This window comes from Eretmochelys imbricata, chromosome 2 (assembly GCF_965152235.1).
Source record: "Eretmochelys imbricata isolate rEreImb1 chromosome 2, rEreImb1.hap1, whole genome shotgun sequence".
Taxonomy (NCBI): domain Eukaryota; kingdom Metazoa; phylum Chordata; order Testudines; family Cheloniidae; genus Eretmochelys; species Eretmochelys imbricata.
Window position 1 is genome coordinate 58,997,199 of NC_135573.1, and position 18,854 is coordinate 59,016,052.

Consider the following 18,854-nt stretch of genomic DNA (forward strand, 5'->3'; position numbering starts at 1 on the left):
TACTACCCTGCCCTCAGGTGGCCAGCTGTCAATCCCACCCCTTAAATTCCTTGGGAATTTTAAAAGTCCCCCTCCTGTTTGCTCTGTGACATGTGCAGTGGTCTCAACGCATCCTTCCAGGTGTCCATGCCCGCTCCACACACCAGGCAATCCCTCACTTGGAGCAATGCCGAGCTGCTGGACCTCATCAGCATTTGGGGAGAGGAGGCTGTCCAGTCCCAGCTCTGCTCCAGCTGTAGAAATTATGATACCTATAGACAGATTTCACGATGCATGACAGAAAGGGGCCGTGACCAGGACACATTGCAGTGCAGGGTCAAAGTGAAGGTGCTGTGGAACGCCTACCACAAGGTGCGGAAGGCAAACAGCTGCTCCGGTGCTATGCCCATGAGCTGCCGGTTCTACAAAGAGTTGGACGCGATACTTGGTGGCGACTCCACCGCCACTGTAAAGGCCGCTCTGGATACTTTGGGGGCTCGTGTGCCAGTCGAGAGTGGGCAGAGCCAGGAAGAGGAAATCTTGGATGAGGATGTGGAGGGGGAGGGGGACCCAGAGGCAGAGGATGACTCGGAGGCCAGAGATGCATGCAGCCAGGAACTCTTCTCTACACCAGAGGAGACTAGCCAGTTACAGCTGTCGGAGCTTGGTGAAGCGCAAACATGACAGGAGGCACCTGGTAAGTAGATTTGATTTTGGGAATAGCTGAAGCGAGTTGTTGGGGGCAGGAAGGTTGCAGAAAGCAGGCTTGTCTTCGTGATGCATGTACTACCACATGCCTAGTCTGAGCGACGGAAGAGGGTGTTGATTGACTCCTTCACTTCATGGGAATCTACCTCAGAGATCTCCAAGAAACTCTCATGGAGATACTGGGCAATCCGCTGCCTCAGGTTCTTTGGCAGAGCTGCTTTGTTTCTTGCCCCATCAAGGGTAACTTTCCCATGCCACTCTGCCGTCACTGGGGGGAAGGAGGGGAACATTGCTGCACACAGGTCAGCCGCATAAGGGTGAGGGCAGAAGCCGCAGTCTTGGAGAAGACCCTCCCTTGATCCCCTGCCCATCCTCAGCAGCGACATATCTTCCATAATGAACACAGCCTGTGGAAAATGTTGGGGACAGTAATGATTATAAGGCCCCCCCTACAGTGCTGGCTCTCCCCAAGAGCCACATGCCCAGTGTACAGTACAGTCCTGGAATATTGATTTCCCCTGCCCCTGCAGTTACTCATCATTTGGGGATCCTGAGGCTCATGTGTGCTTGCCTGGGGTCAGCCAGTTAGTGACAGGTATGTGAATAGTGGCTGTGTTTTAAATCAGTGGTCTCTGTGTTGTAAACAATGCTGCTTCTGTAAAATGTTGCATTTTGGCTTCACAGATATAACCTTGGGATCCCAGCCTTCCTCTTTGTTATTGCTGGCTGAATGGCTGCGCAGAATTAGAAAGTGGCCATGAAGAACTAAATAGGACTTTCTGCGTGATGTCATGATGCCGAAAAAGAAGAGTTGAAGGAATGGCAGGACAGCGAGAGGAGGGACCGAAAGGAGAATGTGGCATGCCAGAACGAAGTCATAGAGCAGTTCTTAAACGTTATGGAGTGCCAAGCAGACACGCTCCAGATGCTACTAGCACTGTAAACCGAGCAGCTCCATGCCCACCCTCCCCTGTAGAAGTTGTTGCCAAACTCTTTCCCATGTACCCCCCACACACTGCCAACACACTCTTATCAACCTCCTGGCTCCAGTCTGTACTCGCTGCATTCCACTCCTGCCCTGTGACAGTCCAGCCCTGCAGATTCCCAATACCCACTGCACTCAACACCCGTTCCTCTGCAGTTTAGCCCAGCTGAAGTACAGTACCCGCTGCACTGTACTCCAAAGCAGAAGGTTGGATATGATACCTGGACAAATCTTTAACCGTCCCGGGACCCCACCTCCTCCTAGGACCTTTCCTTCCCCCCTTCCCCTCCCTGCGGATGTAATTTTTCATTTGACTCTCTCCTCCAGTTGTTGTCTTTTAATAAAAGAATTGTGTTGGTTTGAAAGCAATCTTTATTCCATTAATTGAAAGCAAAAAGAGCACTGCAAAGCAACATACAATTATGTTAAACCCACTTAGCGCAACATCTGCACCAATCACAATCACCTCCTAGCATTACAAGCACTGCACTCCCTAGCATAGCACCAAATATTAGTGGCTTTCAGCTTCAAATTGCTGTCTTAAGGCATCCCTGATCCTTATGACCCTGCGCTGTGCTCCTCTACTAGCCCTGGTCTCTGGCTGTTCAAATTCAGCCTCCAGGCACTGAGCCTCAGTGGTCCAGCCCTGAGTGAAACTTTCACCATTTCCTTCATAAATATTATGGAGCCGTACAACATGCGGCTATAAGCATAGGAATATTGTCATCGGCCAGGTCCAGCCTCCCATATAGGCAGCACCAGCGGGCCTTTAAATGGCCAAAAGCACACTTAACAGTCATTCTGCACTTGCTCAGCCTGTTGTTGAACCACTTCTTGCTGCTGTCAAGGTGCCCATGTATGGCTTCATAAGCCATGGCATGAAGGAGTAGGCAGGGTCTCCCAGGATCAAAATGGGCATTTTGATTTCCCCTATGGTGATCTTCTAGTCTGGAAAGAAATTCCCCGCTTGCAGCTTCCTGAACAGGCCAGTGTTCCAAAAGATGCATGCGTCATGCACCTTTCCAGACCAGCCTGTGTTAATGTCTGTGAAACGTCCACGGTGATCCACAAGTGCCCGGAGAACCACTGAGAAATACCACTTTTGATTAATGTACTCGGCGGCTAAGTGGTCTGGTGCCAGAATTGGAATATGTGTGCCATCTATTGCCCCTCCACAGTTAGGGAAGCCCATTTGTGCAAAGCCATCCACTATGTCATGCATGTTGCCCAGAGTTGCCGATTAATGGCCCTACACACTTCCATCAACATGAGTCCAGTGGTCAACTTTCCCACTCTGAACTGGTTAGCGCCCGATTGGTAGCAGTCTGGAGTAGCCAGCTTCCACAGTGCAATCGCCAAGTACTTCTTTAATGGCAGGGCAGCTCTCATTCTCGTGTCCTTGCCCCTCGTGTCCTCGCTGGGGCGAACTCCTCACACAGTCCCATGAATGTGGCTTTCCTCATCTGAAAGTTCTGCAGCCACTGCTCGTCATCCCAGATGTGCATGATGATGTGATCCTACCACTCAGTGCTTGTTTCCTGAGCCCAAAAGTGGTGTTGCACTGTGGTCAGCACCTCTTTGAATGCCACAAGCAATCTCGTGTTGTAGCTACTACGCGTGGCAAGATCAATGTTGCACTCCTCTTGCCTTTGTAGTTTAAGGAATAACTCCACTGCAACTCATGCCATGTTAGTCAGAGCAAGCAGCATATTGGTCAACAGTGTGGGACCCATTCCTGCAGACCGAAGAGGCAGGGTGTGCAGTACACAAACCATTGAAAGATGGCGCCAAATGTGGATGGAAGCACAGGGATTGCTGGGATGCAAAGCAATGCATCACGGGGCATTGGGACAGGATCCAGGATGGCCTGCAAACCCCTCCACCTTCCCACAACTGTTCACAGCAGAAAACGAAGAGATGCTCTGTGGGGTACCTGCCCAGAGGGCACTGCTCTGAATATCGCTGCAAGTACCACTAGTGTGAACATGCTATTGCGCAGGCAGCTGACAGTGTGAACACACAACAGCGGTTTCCCTTCCGCGCTCTCTGAGTGGTGCTGTAACTGCCAACGCTGTAACTCTGCCAGTGTAGACATACCCTTAGTCATTAACCCACTTACTTTTGCAGCTGGCTCTTTGGGGAGTAACTAAATAACAGATCCAATACTTTGATGAAACACTCCTTTGCTGACATTATGAGAGTTATCCTCCTGCTTTTGAGCTACCTTCTGGCAAGCACAGTGTGAATTTACCATTTACATTTTTTAAAATTAAGTAACTTTCCATGTAGCCACTAGTTTCTGCTAATCGTAGAAGTAAAAGCAAAATTTAGAGAAAAACAAGTGAGTAGTATAAAGCCTCCAAATAATATCATTTCCTCCTATTACAACATTTCTTTAAATTCCTAGTAAGAGTTTGCTGTACCTTCAAATCCTTTTCTGGTCTTGGGAGGATATATATTCATAAGACCTGGGTACCTTTTCCTTATAGTGTCACATATTAAAGTAATTACAATATATGTGAGTATTTAATCTAATAAATAGCAGGTTTTATTATGTTGCATGGATTTTCAAAGATTTTGTTAGATTTTATTATAGGCAGAGCTGGTAATGTCATTTATAGCTAAGGTTGCCTGATACTTCCCATTAAAAGACCCTGTTTTCTTTCATTATAACTTTGCCAAACTTCAACTGTTTGGGCTGAAATTTTCCATGCCTCACGTCTGCCTCAGGCTGAATATTTCTGGAAAGTTTCATCAAAAATGGTTCAGCAATTTCCTAGAATGTGATCAGGGAAAAAATCCCATTGTTTTTGCCCATTGTGAAAAAAATAATTTTACAATAATTTCACGAGAAGTTCTAGAACCTCCATGCTTTGGCTCAGGGATTTGATGTTTGGTAGGAGGGGTTGTCCTGGTGTCAGGGATGTACCTTTGGCAATTCCCATGAAATATTGCCCAAATATGCCCAAGTTATAGGCCTTGGAAAAATCTGTTTGCACATGCTCAGTGAAGACTTGTTAGAGTTTCACAGCTAAATTCTCTGAAAATTCTGACAGGAGTGAGCATGCTCCAGCCTGAGGCTGAAAGGGAAAAACCATACAAAAATGCCATTTACCTTTCTTCCTAGTTTCGAAGTGCATGTAGAAGGTGAGATCCAAGGCACCTGTGATACAGTGCATCCTGGGGCAAACCAGTGAACAGGAGCTAAAGATTCATGTGGGGCTTCTCACTGTGGGGCTTTCAAGGAAAAATACTATGGGATTTGAGATAACAGTACTAGGTGAAGGGACATTCAACACATATTTCTGAAGTGGAAGTTGAGGGTGTTCAGTGACCCTACGGATCAGAGCCTTTTGTCCTAATCCGGGAAGCATGTAGCATGTCTGCTCAAGTCCCATTAACTTCTAAAGTGCATGAGGCATTTCACAGTAAGTCGCACTATAATTAGGGTGACCATGTCACCCATTTTGGTCGGGATAGTCCCTTTTTAAAAAGGGACCAGTCCCGGTCATCCTGACTTTTTTGGTAAAAGTGGGTGTTTGTCACTTTTGCCAAAAAAGTTGGGCACACACCCATAGCGGGAGGAACGTGTGCGTGTGGGCAAGTGGGAACACCAGCCCTGTAGGCTGGGGAGACAAGGCTCCCGCAGGTAGTGATGCCAGCCACAGGATGGGGAGGCAGAGTTCGGGCAAGCAACAGCCAGCCACATGGGGGGCAGGCAGTATTTGGGCGGGTAATGATACCAGTTGCTCAGGGGGGCAGGCAGGGCTCTGACAAGCGGCGATGCTAGCCCTGCATGTGGGGAGGGGAGGCAGCAGGGCTTGGGCAAGGAGCAGTGCCAGCCCCACGTGGGGAACAGACTGGGCTCAGATGAGAGCCTATGCTCGGGGGAGGCAGGACTCAGGCCAGCCCTGTGTGTGTGTGTGTGTGTGTGTGTGGCAGGGGACAGAGCTCAGGTGAGCATCTTGGGCCAGCCCTGTGCGGTGTCCCATTTTCCCTTTGGGAAATATGGTCATCCTAACTACAATTAAAATATTAGATAAGACACAGCAAATGAGGATGATAAATAATGAAGACTAGACCAGGTGGGGATAAGGGTTATACTAATATAGTAACATGGTTATTCTATATAGGCAATTGCACATCTTAGTGATTTGGAGGGGAGCAATAAAGAAAAATTAAGGCAAAAATTGAAATAAAAAGCTGAAACTCTGTTCTTAACACTCTTTGTTGTATCTAAGTATTATATGGTAGTAGACATGACATGCAAGATCATCTTTGCAATACCAAAGCAATGGCCAGATGATGAAGGACCCAATTTTAACCTTCATTTTTTTTAAACAAAATTCTAGTTCACTTAGTTTTTGGGTGAATTTTCTTTTTTTGTTGTGACGTGGTAAAAATGCGAGAAGTTGCTGGAGCCCTGTTTAATTGGGAGCTCCCAATGGTGCAACTGAACCACTTGCTGCACTACTGAGATTATTTTTCTAAAAAAAATAAAAATTTCCTAGTGTAGACAGAACTGTTATGATTACTTATAAAGATACGAGCTTCTGCTACATGAGATAAAACTGCAGCTTTATTGCTTTACTCAGTAGAAGAAATCCTCATGAAAATGTGATGTTTGTCTCAGTCCTGAAGTTATCCTAGTGAGCAAAACTTTATACAATTAAGCAGGTCTGGCAGATTTTATCCAGTAGCAGCCTGTTCACATGGGGTCCTGGCCATGACTGAGATTCCCAGGCACTGCTATTCATAGATTCATAGATATTAAGGTCAGAAAGGACCATTATGATCATCTAGTCCGACGTCCTGCACAATGCAGGCCACAGAATCTCACCCACCCACTCCTGCGAAAAACCTCTCACCTATGTCTGAGCTATTGAAGTCCTCAAATCGTGGTTTAAAGACTTCAAGGAGCAGAGAATCCTCCAGCAAGTGACCCGTGCCCCATGCTACAGAGGAAGGTGAAAAACCTCCAGGGCCTCTTCCAATCTGCCCTGGAGGAAAATTCCTTCCCGACCCCAAATATGGCGATCATCTAAACCCTGAGCATATGGGCAAGATTCACCAGCCAGATACCCAGGAAAGAATTTTCTGTAGTTACTCAGATCCCACCCCATCTAACATTCCATCACAGGCCATTGGGCCTATTTACCATGAATATTTAAAGATCAGTTAATTGCAAAAATCATGTTATCCCATCATACCATCTCCTCCATAAACCTGTTGAGTCTCATCTTAAAGCCAGATAGGTCTTTTGCCCCCACTACTTCCCTTGGAAGGCTATTCCAAAACTTCCCTCCTCTGATGGTTAGAAACCTTCCTCTAATTTCAAGTCTAAACTTCCCAATGACCAGTTTATATCCATTTGTTCTTGTGTCCACATTGGTACTGAGCTTAAATAATTCCTCTCCCTCTCCAGTATTTATCCCTCTGATATATTTATAGAGAGCAATCATATCTCCCCTCAACCTTCTTTTAGTTAGGCTAAACAAGCCAAGCTCCTTGAGTCTCCTTTCATAAGACAGGTTTTCCGTTCCTCGGATCATCCAAGTAGCACCTCTCTGTACCTGTTCCAGTTTGAATTCATCCTTCTTAAACATGGGAGACCAGAACTGCACACAGTATTCCAGGTGAGGTCTCACCAGTTCCTTGTATAACGGTACTAAAACCTCCTTATCTCTACTGGAAATACCTCTTCTGATGCATCCCAAGACCGCAATAGCTTTCTTCACGGCCATATCACATTGGCGGCTCATAGTCATCCTATGGTCAACCAATACTCCAAGATCCTTCTCCTCCTCCGTTACTTCTAATTGATGCATCCCCAGCTTATAACTAAAATTCTTGTTATTAATCCCTAAATGCATAACCTTACGCTTCTCACTATTAAATTTCATCCTGTTACTATTACTTCCATTTACAAGCTCATCCAAATCTTCCTGTATGATATCCCAGTCCTTCTCTGAATTGGCAATACCTCCCAGCTTTGTATCATCTGCAAACTTTTTTGGGCTGCCACCACTGATGTACATAATGCCTGTATAGCAACAAATTAAACTAATCAGGAAGTTCAACAACAGCATTTAAAACTATTGGCCAAATCCTTGGCTGATGTAAATCAGCATAGTTTCATTGACTTCAGTGGATCTACACCAGCTTCCATCAGCCAGGGATCTGGCCCATTACAATTTCTTGTCACTTAAATATGTGTGCTTTTTAGGACACATCTACTATTCAGTAGTAAACCACAGCAATTTAAAACTGAGATTTCATTGCAAACCTTGGTCTTGTATTAAAAGTATATTACAGTTAATCATGCTGTTAATGGATAGTTTGCAATTCAGTCTCTTCCCTTTCCCTCCAGTGATGCTGATCCATTCATTGATAAACATCTTATGGATATAATAGAGAATAGTTTTTACTTCCTGGCAAGTATGAGCTTTTATTTTATATACACACTGTGTTAATAAATCTACCTATCAGACTATTGCTTTTGTTCTTTTCCGCAAGAGGAAGCCTCTGCCCAAACAGTAAAAATACCTTAAATTTTATGTACATTAAAAAGATCGTTATCTAATGAGTTAGTCTGAAGTTGGCAATGAAGCTCAAATCCAATAGAGGTTAGTTCTTTTTATATGTTGTTTTTGTTTAAGGGCTTTAAGAAATCACCAATCAACTGTAATTGTTCGAAACAGTCTGCATTAACTGTGATTACCCTGTTTAGTTCCCACTGTTGTTGGGGTCTTTATTTTAGCAAAGAGCCTAAGCACTTATCAGATCTTTCTAACAAAACACTGTAGCCTCAGTCCAATGCCTTAACCCTGCTGAGCTATTGTCTAGTTTCAAGTACATCCTGCATCTCTCTATGCCATCTTTGATGGATCTATGTAAATATGGATTGAAAAGCCTCAACCAAACCTTTTGTTAAGTAAATACAGAAATCTAAATAGGCACACAAACAGTAAAAGCAGTTTCATAACATTTTTAAAGCTTGTGTGATATAGTACAGCCCCAAAAAATATACTTATTACGTATATTAAAAAAATCCTTTAAAAAAATCGGAATTCATAAACTTTGAATCTATGTATATAAATGTTTGTGCATCAGTGTATAGATTAAATTATTTGAATGACTCTAGCCAATCTCGGAAAAGGTCGCAGCTCTTCCTGTCAATACAGATGCAAACAATGAGAAATATGCATTATTAACCCAATGAGACAAAACATTGAAACTTTATTATTTCATGGCCAAATCATGCGGACCTTGCCCAGTTTACAGTCATTCCCTCACTGAGGCTCAAGTAAGGGAGGAGCATTAATGGAGTAAGGATCTCAGGGTTTGGAGCTTTATAATTTTGCACCAATCTAATTGCCTAACCTAACAGGCAATAAAATGAAGTTGGTACAGACCTTATTTATGAAGAAATGGAGGAACCTTTTTATTCATTCTCCTCCATCTCACGTTTTGCTGAAAAAGCAAAAACACAATTTGTTGATATTTATGAAATGTTGCATATCTGGGTAATATATTCTACTTCTTCAAATCTTTATATTTATGAAAGAGTTCTTCTAACATCCCTGATATGCAGGTAAATGTTTTCATTCCTGTTTATATAGATGTGGGGAGAGGGGAAGACAAGGAACCCCAGGTTTTCTGAGCTGTGCTCAGAGGGAGTCCAGAAGTAGGAAGCAGAAGTTGAATTCAGTTGAATTAAGTGGCCTTTGCTACTGCCTGATTCTGGGGTCAGCATGTGTGAGCCTGGTTACTGGAATAAAATGAAGTTATTCTATCTCAAATGCCATACCTGTGAGTTCTATCTAAAGGAACTGGTGGAAGGGCCAGTCATGTTAGTTTCACATAGGGCCTCTCCCTGTCCCCCTTCCACTATTCTCCCCCACCTCTCAGACTACTATGGAAATTTCATCCAAATTGCCTTCCACATTCAGATTCACTACTAATTCTTCTCTGTTGGTCAGAATCAAGTCTAAAATGGCAGTCCCCCTAGTTAGTTCCTCCACTTTCTGGAACAAAAAGTTGTCACCAGTCACATTCCAAGAACTTATTGGAAATGTTGTGTTTTGACGTATTACTTTTCCAACAGATGTCTGGGTAGTTAATGGCTCCTGTTACTACCATGTCTTGTGTTTTGGATATTTCTGTTATTTGTTCTTGAAATGCCTCACCCATTTCCTTTTCCTGATTTGCTGGCTTATAGCAGACCCCTACCGTGATGTCGCCCCTATCTTTCCCCCTTTTATCTTTACCCAGAGACTTTCAACCGCTCTGCCTCTCACCTGCAGTTTCCACGGTATGCATCCGATGAAGTGAGCTGTAGCTCACGAAAGCTCATGCTCAAATAAATTGGTTAGTCTCTAAGGTGCCACAAGTACTCCTTTTCTTTTTGCGAATACAGACTAACACGGCTGTTACTCTGAAACCTGTCACCTCCTTCTGGACTTCAGAATGAGTGTAATATTCTAGATGTGTAATGCAACAGTTCCACTCTCTCTATGCTGCCTGTCCTTCCTGAACAAACTATACCCTTCTACACCGATATTCCAGTCATGCGATTTATCCCTCTGTGCTGCCAATAAAGTCATAATTTAGTTTATGGACTAATACTTCCAGTTCTTTCTGTTTATTCTCCATACTCTTTTCATTTGTGTATAGACATCTTAAGATATCAAGCAGATTCCCCCACTGATTTCCCTCTTGTTGCTCCTATGACCTGATTATAATTTTCCATGTCCCTCCCCCCAACATCTAGCCCTCTGTTAAAGTTGCCTTTTTTATGCTTACCTGTGGGCTTTTGTCACCTGCCCCCTTTGAATCTAGTTTAAAGCCCTCCTCACTAGCGACTTGGTGCACGAAGATTCTCTCTTTCTTTTTTTGGTCAGATGGATCCCAGCTTTTCCCAGCACACTTTCTTCCTGGAACAGCTCCCCAGTATTCTAAAAGGCTGTATTTGCACGACTGTTTTCTTCCCTGTAAATATTACTTTGATGGCAGACTATATGGTCCTATTGTTTAGCTGGTATTTCGTGCTAATATTTTTGCATATTGCATTTTTTCATTATTACTCAACCACATCTTTCATTTGTTCAGTATAATTTTTCTGTTTGTAGGTTTTCACTTTTCTTTTTCATTTGACTTGAATCAGTCTCTTTCTTTCTTTGACCTTTTTTATTCTAATCAGGTGCATCTTCCATCTCTCCCAGCTCCCCCCCATATTTAGACCTATAGGGCTGCTATGGTCACAGCTGGGTTGTTGCAGAACCTGGATTAGAACCCTGAAATCTCTGATTCTATTTGTTGTTCATACCTCTTCCAGCATGATGCGAGCGAACACCCATTTAATTACAGAATGACATTGTCTATCAGAGATATACCTTTCACAGGCAGGACAAATGATCTATTTCCATATCATGTTTGTCCAGTTTATCAGCTTGCGTTGGAGAGAAATGAGGGTATCACAATGTTCAAGTGAAGATGGCATGGGGGTGCAAGGGGACCCTTCTTCCAACAGTGTCTATGACTTGCCAGCTGCTCCTTTGGGTGCCAGGCTTTCGCTGCTGGAGTAGAAAGGAACCACAGTGGTTGTTAATGAAATTTGGAGGTGGTGGCAAAGCTGTTTGTAGCTAAAACCCTTTCCATAAGGCTCAGAAGTATAACCCAATGACAGATTGTTGTATTCATTAAGGCCTGTCTTACTTATCAACATGAAAACTATTCTTGGATGGTGAGCAAGTGTCCCTTGCTGATTGCTTTGCGTATATAGATTATACCCAAATACCAGAGAGTGAATATGTAACCTGAAAGCATATTTCCCCCCAGGAAGCACATCCAGCTCTACATCAACATTTGAAAAACACTTAGTCATTTTTTCATGGAAGGTTACAACCATCATTTTATTTTATGAACCCTCCCTCTGTGGAGACTGATATACAGGCATGTGTAAGCACAAAATCACTGGGTCTCTGTGTGTCCTTCCATGGAGGTGTGTGCTGGGGCAGGAAGCAGGGCAAATATCAGAAGTGTTTGGTGTTATTGCCCTTTCTTGTTTGTATTACACCATCATCTAGATAACCTAACCAAGGTTAGGGCCCCATTGTACTAGGTGCTCTACAAGCATATACTAAAGCTAGTCCATGATCCAAAGAGCTTACAATCTAAATGGACAGACAAAAGAAATATGATTAGCACAATTTTACAGATAAGGAAAAGGGGAACACAGAAATTAAATGACTTGCCCAAAGACACACATGAAGTCTGTGGCTGAGCCAGGAATCACACTCACATTGCTTCTGCTCCTTTCTTCAGTTCAAGTTTCTGCAGTTGCTTGGGGATGTTTCACAGGTGATTTAAGAAGCTCATTAGGCTCTTCTGAACTCCCCCATGTTCCCTAAAAGATCATTAAAAGTTTGTGGAAATTTTCTTTCAGAGCATAATTCCCTGATTACTACTCTAATTTAATAGAAAATCTCAAACCCGTGTTTGTACCTGCAGCTCACAAATGTGAAAATAACATTACAGGTGTCATTACGTTCCTGTCTCTGATATACCCAGGTGTCTCTTTAACATGATGCAGCTATTGAGCGAGATGCTTCATGCCCTTAATAATCTATTCAATAAGTCTATGATGTGCATTTGGAAGTAGTGGTTGGAATAACAGTACATAGAAGCATAAACAATAGTAACAGACGAACACAGTATAATTGTATATTCTACTTGTATCAAAACTATAAGGAATCATTCTAAAAATTAAATATGATTTCTTGTTATCTACAAATAGAGTACAATTAATTTAATAATTAATCCACTAAAATTTGCATTGTTTTTAGGTTATAGCTAATTATGTAATTTTTTTGAGCATAAGCTTTCGTGAGCTACAGCTCACTTCATCGGATGCATCCGTCTCCGGATGGTTAGTCTCTAAGGTGCCACAAGTACTCCTCTTCTTTTTGCGAATACAGACTAACACGGCTGTTATTCTGAAACATATGTAATTTTTATATACTCTTCAGCAGTTGTTATTTAGTGAAGCTGTGGAAGATTCAAGGTGAGCAGTGCCTACTAAGTCTTGATAGGTACAAGTAATTATTCATGGATGATCAATTCCCCTCTCCCCCACCCCCCGAATAGCCTACCTAAAAATGAATTTTGCACAATAGGCAACTGTAAACAAGGTTCTATGTGCATACTAAATTATACAAACATCATATGGGCTCCAAAGAAGTGCTTATTATAGGTTTAACATTATGCATTGTGAGTAATCCCATTGAGTTCAATGGGTCTATTCACATTGCATAAAGTTAAGTATGTGCCTGTGTCTTTGCTGGATCGGGCCCAAGATTTGTATGTGTACACAGTACCGCAAAGAAAAGGAATGTGTTTTAGATGAGATTTCAACAACAAAAACGTGTGATTTCAGTTGTATTCAAGGGGCGTCAGAAGACTCAAAGGCATGGTAATGATTATAAAGCATATCACCTCCTTAGCTGGTTTTGAATCCTGCCCATGTCAGCAGTGTTTATCAGTGGCCCTTTGTGAAATGAGTTGGTGATATCAAAATTCCCAGTAAACAACTGTCCAGGCCACCAAAACCACCGGTGGAAATGATAATCCTATTGGCAGTTCCAGTAGAGTACTTAAGGAATTGAGTGTTCATGGAGACAAAATTTGCTTGCAGAGGCAATTCTTTTGGAGTAGAGTGGAAGTATATTAGTGATCTAGTGTGTGGAAGGAAGCACTGTTGCTGTATCTTACTGTACTTGTGTGGATAAAGAGAGGACTTCATTAACTAGAGATCAGTCTAGTATCTTTCATGGACATTCATTTAAACAAAACCCTACACAGAAAGCTCCTCTGACTGTTTATATTTTGGATGTTCTTAAAATTTAATTTAATTATACAACATTGTCTGGTGGCAGAATTGTGACATCACTGAAGTAAATTAACCTACATAATTCTGTTTACTTCAGTTCATTTGTAAATATATTCCTATGGAGTCATAAAGCTGTATTTTTCCTTTTATAGCTATGATCTCACAAGCTGTGGTTTTATTTTATAGTAATGATCTCACCCAGGTGAAATATATCTGTGGGAGATCTATGGGAGCTGCAGCTGGTCAACCCCTCTCAGGATTTTGTCCTGTATTATTAAGAACATTGAAGTATATGTGCTCTTGTTTTTGGAATATTCACTTATTGTAGGCAATCCTGTTCCAAGTGGAGAAAAAGCTATGGAACAATGAACTAAATTTGTCTTCAACTTTTTTTCTGCTTAAATTTTAGCTCAAAGGTTTTAGTTCATTAAGAACAATGGTTATCAAAATTTGGTTCACTTGTTCGTCAACCTGTGTCAAATATTTCTCAGCCCTCTGGCTGAACAGTTGTGTTCATGTAGTAGTCACTTTGAAAATGTCAAATGACCCTTCAGCCTTTACTGAGAAACATTATCTATTCAATTAATGGACCATAAAATGATTTAGGTAAAAGACAAGTCTGCAATGCCTTCAGAAATCCAAGAGGAGAAAGCTAATACTACCTAATTTCCCAAACTTCAAGGCTATAAAAGGTTTAGGAAATGTAAAATATCACTTGCACAGGATTCTGGATAACACTTTAGGAAATCAGAAACTAAAAGGGAAGGAAAAGTGCAGTATCCTATGAAGGCTAAAACACACATTAATGCATGCACTCACACACACTGGTTTTTTTGGAGTGCTGCATTTTACATACTTTCTAGCTAGCATGACTGAAGAACAAGAAGGTCAAGTGATCTGCATTCAGACATTGGTCAGTGGCTGTAGGATTAAAACCAGCACCTTCGTGGCTCCCACAAGCCACTAGATCAAACCTCTTAGATGGTTTTTACTCAGTGTTAGTTTACAACACTTCATAGACATTGTTCTACTACAAAATAATATAGTAGGCGTCTTTGTTGGTTTATACGGAAGTTTTAAAGAAAAACACAAAAAACTAAGGATTTGGCTCCCATTGGCTTCAGAAAGAGATTTGCTTGAATAAGGACTGCAGGATCATGTCCTAATTTTCCTAAACAAACAGTGATACTGAGCACCAATGGCATATACACTCGGACACCCTCACCAGAGTTTCTGGATTTTAGTGAATTCTCTAAGGCCTATGTCTACACTGGCACTTTTGTCGTCAAAATTTTTGTTGCTCGGGGGTATGAAACCCCCCACCCCCACCCCTTAATGCAAAAGTTTTAACCATGAAAAGCGCTGGTGTGGACAGCATTTTGTCAGCAGGAGCCGCGCTTCTGGTGACAAAGCCACCGCCCCTCATTGGAGGTGGTTTTATTTTGCTGCGGGGAGAGCTCTCTCTCAGCCGTAAACAGCAGCTACACAGTACAGCTTACAACAGTGCGGCTGCAGTGGCCAGCCGCGCCATTGTAAGGTGCGCAGTGTAGACATAGCCTAAGACACTTGTCCTTGGCTTGAGGATTTTTGTCCTGGGTAGTTTACAACGTTAGGCTTAATCCATCAGTTCTCAGTAACTCACTAGCTTTCAGTTAGATATGATATATAGTGATTATATCACTTCCATTTATGAGGAGTCAGAAATGGTAGTGTAATCCTTGCACGTTTTCCCTTGGGCTATCCCGCAGGAAGCACACTACTGAAAAATCTTAAGGGTACGTCTACACAAGAAATACAACAACAGCACAGCTGCGTCTACACCGATGTAGCATGAGTGCAGATACTTGCTACAGCAACGGAAGGGGTTTTTCCATCACTGGAATTAAATCCTCTCGAGAGGAGGGAGTTAGGTTGATGGAAGAATTCTGGCATCCTAGTGATGTCTACACTGATGCTGGGGTTGGTTTAACTACATATCTCAAATGTGAGTTTTTCATACTCTTGAGAGAGGTAGCTATGGCGACCAAAGTTTTAGGTAGACCATGCCTTAAAGAGCAGTCAGAATCAACATGAGAGAGACCAATTTTAGCTCTCCTGTTTTCCCCTTCTTTATTTCTGTCCACTTTACTGTAGTGTCTTACCTACTGGCAAGGCCTCATGTACATTACCACAAGCTGGATTCAAATTCTGCAGCAAGGCCACTGGGTTTTATGGCATTTGGGTGTGGAAATTCTGTGGCAGTCTCAGGTAAATTAAAAAAAGGAAGGTATTTGTTTAATTAAATGTGACAATGAATGACAAGCTCAGTATGGTGTTATTTATTTTCAATGTCCAATGGACTGCAGATTTTTGTACTGACAATATATTGCATACTGTCATTGTAGGAAGACACCAGGGAGAACTGTGGCTTTTGACACATGGGAGATTATGAGAGGTGCTTTGGGACAAGTGTATTAGCTGGATGGTTCTGCTAAAATGATCATCAGTCAAATAGTTAACAGTGCTGATACTTTAATTGTTGTCTTTAGGTTCCATTCCATTTAGGTGAATGGGCCAGTTTACACTTCTCTTAGAGCTATTATTTCAGGCTGTATACAGATTCAGGAAATCACCAATGCATCAGAATACCTTCAGTTCACATGTGGAAGGTTTTCATCACAACCATAAGGACTATATACTTAGGCTTTGTCTATGCTGTGTTTTTGTTTTCTCACCAGTGCAACCCCTGGTATAGATATGTTGCACTGGTGTAAACTAGTGTAACTAATGGGTAACCCACGTTGGTCTAAGTTCTGGTTTATGGTGCAATGCATTTATAATAAGGGTTTGAACTAGTGTGGCTACATTTGTGTAACTCTACCAGTGCAAAAAGGGAGTGCAGAGAAAACAGTGTGGACAAGGCTTTATTTCTCGCTAAAATGGAAACTTAAAATCTGGAGCAAATTCTACAGCCATGGAACTGTGCAGTACATGGGGCCCTATTGTCTGTATTCATATTCAGTCTTGATCTGCAACTTTGGCACCTTGTGCTGTGATATTTTTAGATCTCACAAGTTCACAGCATCAGGCCTAATTAGCTCTTGAATGATTATTGGGATCATGTAGGATGTGAGATTAGTGATTCAGTAGGTGGCACTCTTCCATCTAAGTCACTACTGATGAAACAATCACAGTTTGATGAGATATAAAACCAAGGACCTAATCACTTGTGATCATTAAAAACTGCAAGGTTCTTTTTCATGGACTGTCCTGGCCAACTTCCAAATCAGGTAATTACATACAAACTACTTAAAGTCTCCCTTCAGTTTTAATTGGTTATGTTCTTTTTCACTTCCTGTCTTAGACTATTGTGTAGCATTGCTTCATACTGCATACTCCAGAGATGGATTTTAGTGGTGTGTGAAGTGATCCATCAATATCCCTTACCTACATTAACCAACAGGTTTGGTGTACTTAATTAATTAATATTAGCAAAACTCTTTGAGATCGTTGGATGATGCAAGCTGTAATTATTATGATTATTATTATTTATTATGTATTAATTGAACCAGATTGTGCCACTGGGATTCTGCAAATACTGCTTTTAAAAATGAAGTATAAAATTGAGACTTAAAACACTCATGATTTCCCAGGAAACTTTTTGCAAGAGCTGGGATTTAACAATGGAGCCCTGATTCCAACTTGAGCTATATTCTGCCCACCTAACACTTTGAGAAAAGTAATACAGTTATTCTAGTTACCTATGCCCTCAGTTATATCGAGATTTTGCATGTACTCTGTTGATCAACACTTCTAATAATAGTGGTGTATGGCTGCCACCTACAGGATTTGAAGAAAACTTCTGCTCGTCTAGTGAGCAAAACCTCCACACAGATAGGTTCTAAATCATAGGTGCAATGACTGGAGGCGTGAGGGGGACATTTCCCATCCAGTTTTCAGGCGGAGTAGGGACAGCAATCTCTTTCTGCTCCAATTTTAAGCCTGTAGAGGAGGGGAGGGAAGGGAGGGAAGAGGAAGCCAGTTCCAGACCCCAGCTTAGCAGTAGGTTCAGCATTCTCCTTCCCTCCCCTGTGTGGCCCTGCAGGGGCAGCCCAACCATGGCAGAGAATTACAGGCAGCACCAGACTCAGACATTGGGGGCGCTAAAGGGAAGAATCCAGCTTCCCTCCTGCTGGCTGCTCTGTGCTCTCACATATAGGGGAAGGAAGAGCCCCTCTTCTTGCAGGCCTGGAGCGCATGGCAGGAGGCAGGAATCTCCTGCCAGCCTTCTTCCCAATGGAGGGGCTGAGGGGGGAAGATAGTGTTGGAAGGAGAATGACAAACCTCCTATTGGGGAGCCTGGACCCAAAGTGGGGGGTGGGGGATGCAGAGCACTGGGGGGACACAGAGAGGCACAGAACTCTGGGTGAGGGAGGGCAACAATGCCGGGGGACACAATTTCATAGTGCTTGGGAGGCAGAAAGCCCTTGTGTGGGGACACACTGAAGGGATACATAAAAAGAAAAGGAGGACTTGTGGCACCTTAGAGACTAACCAATTTATTAGAGCATAAGCTTTTGTGAGTGCTCAAATACATTGGTTAGTCTCTAGGGTGCCACAAGTCCTCCTTTTCTTTTTGCGGATACAGACTAGCACGGCTGCTCCTCTGAAACCTGTCGTTATGAAGGGATATAGACAGCAGTACGCATACACACATGCACCATGTGCCCGCCCGCCCGCCCGCACACACACTTTTATGATATCAATGGAGGAGGAGGGGGACTGCTCATCGTTGGAGCCAGCTGCTTGTCCGCCTCCAACATCGGGCTAACATAAAATGACTTTCTCCTTCCTCCCCCTCCTTTGTGTGTGGGTGTGTGGGTTTAAATTAGCTTATAAAACTGTGGTGACAACTGGCAGGATTTAGAACTGCAGTTGGATGGTGTAGCTGGTATAGAACCTTTGGTATCATCTGTGTGGGCAGGGCTCTAACAGGGCGAGCACGTGGATCTGTGCAGGACCGTGTGTGAACTACTAACTGAAGGAGGAGTTATTAAAAGGGGGGAAATATCACATATAGACAACATATGTATTTAAAAAAGTTACCTTTAATTTGTTCTTTTTCTTTGTAGATTTAATTCTTTCAGTCACACCATATGTATTTTAGGTTGCGTACTAATGCCCTCGTCTGGCTAAATACTGAAACGGCTTTATTGCTGACATTCTGAGAAAGTAGCTATGTGAGGGGAACTGCTGTAGACATCTCAACAGGGGGTTCGCTCCAAGACCTGCTGCAGGGGCCTGTGTGTGTGG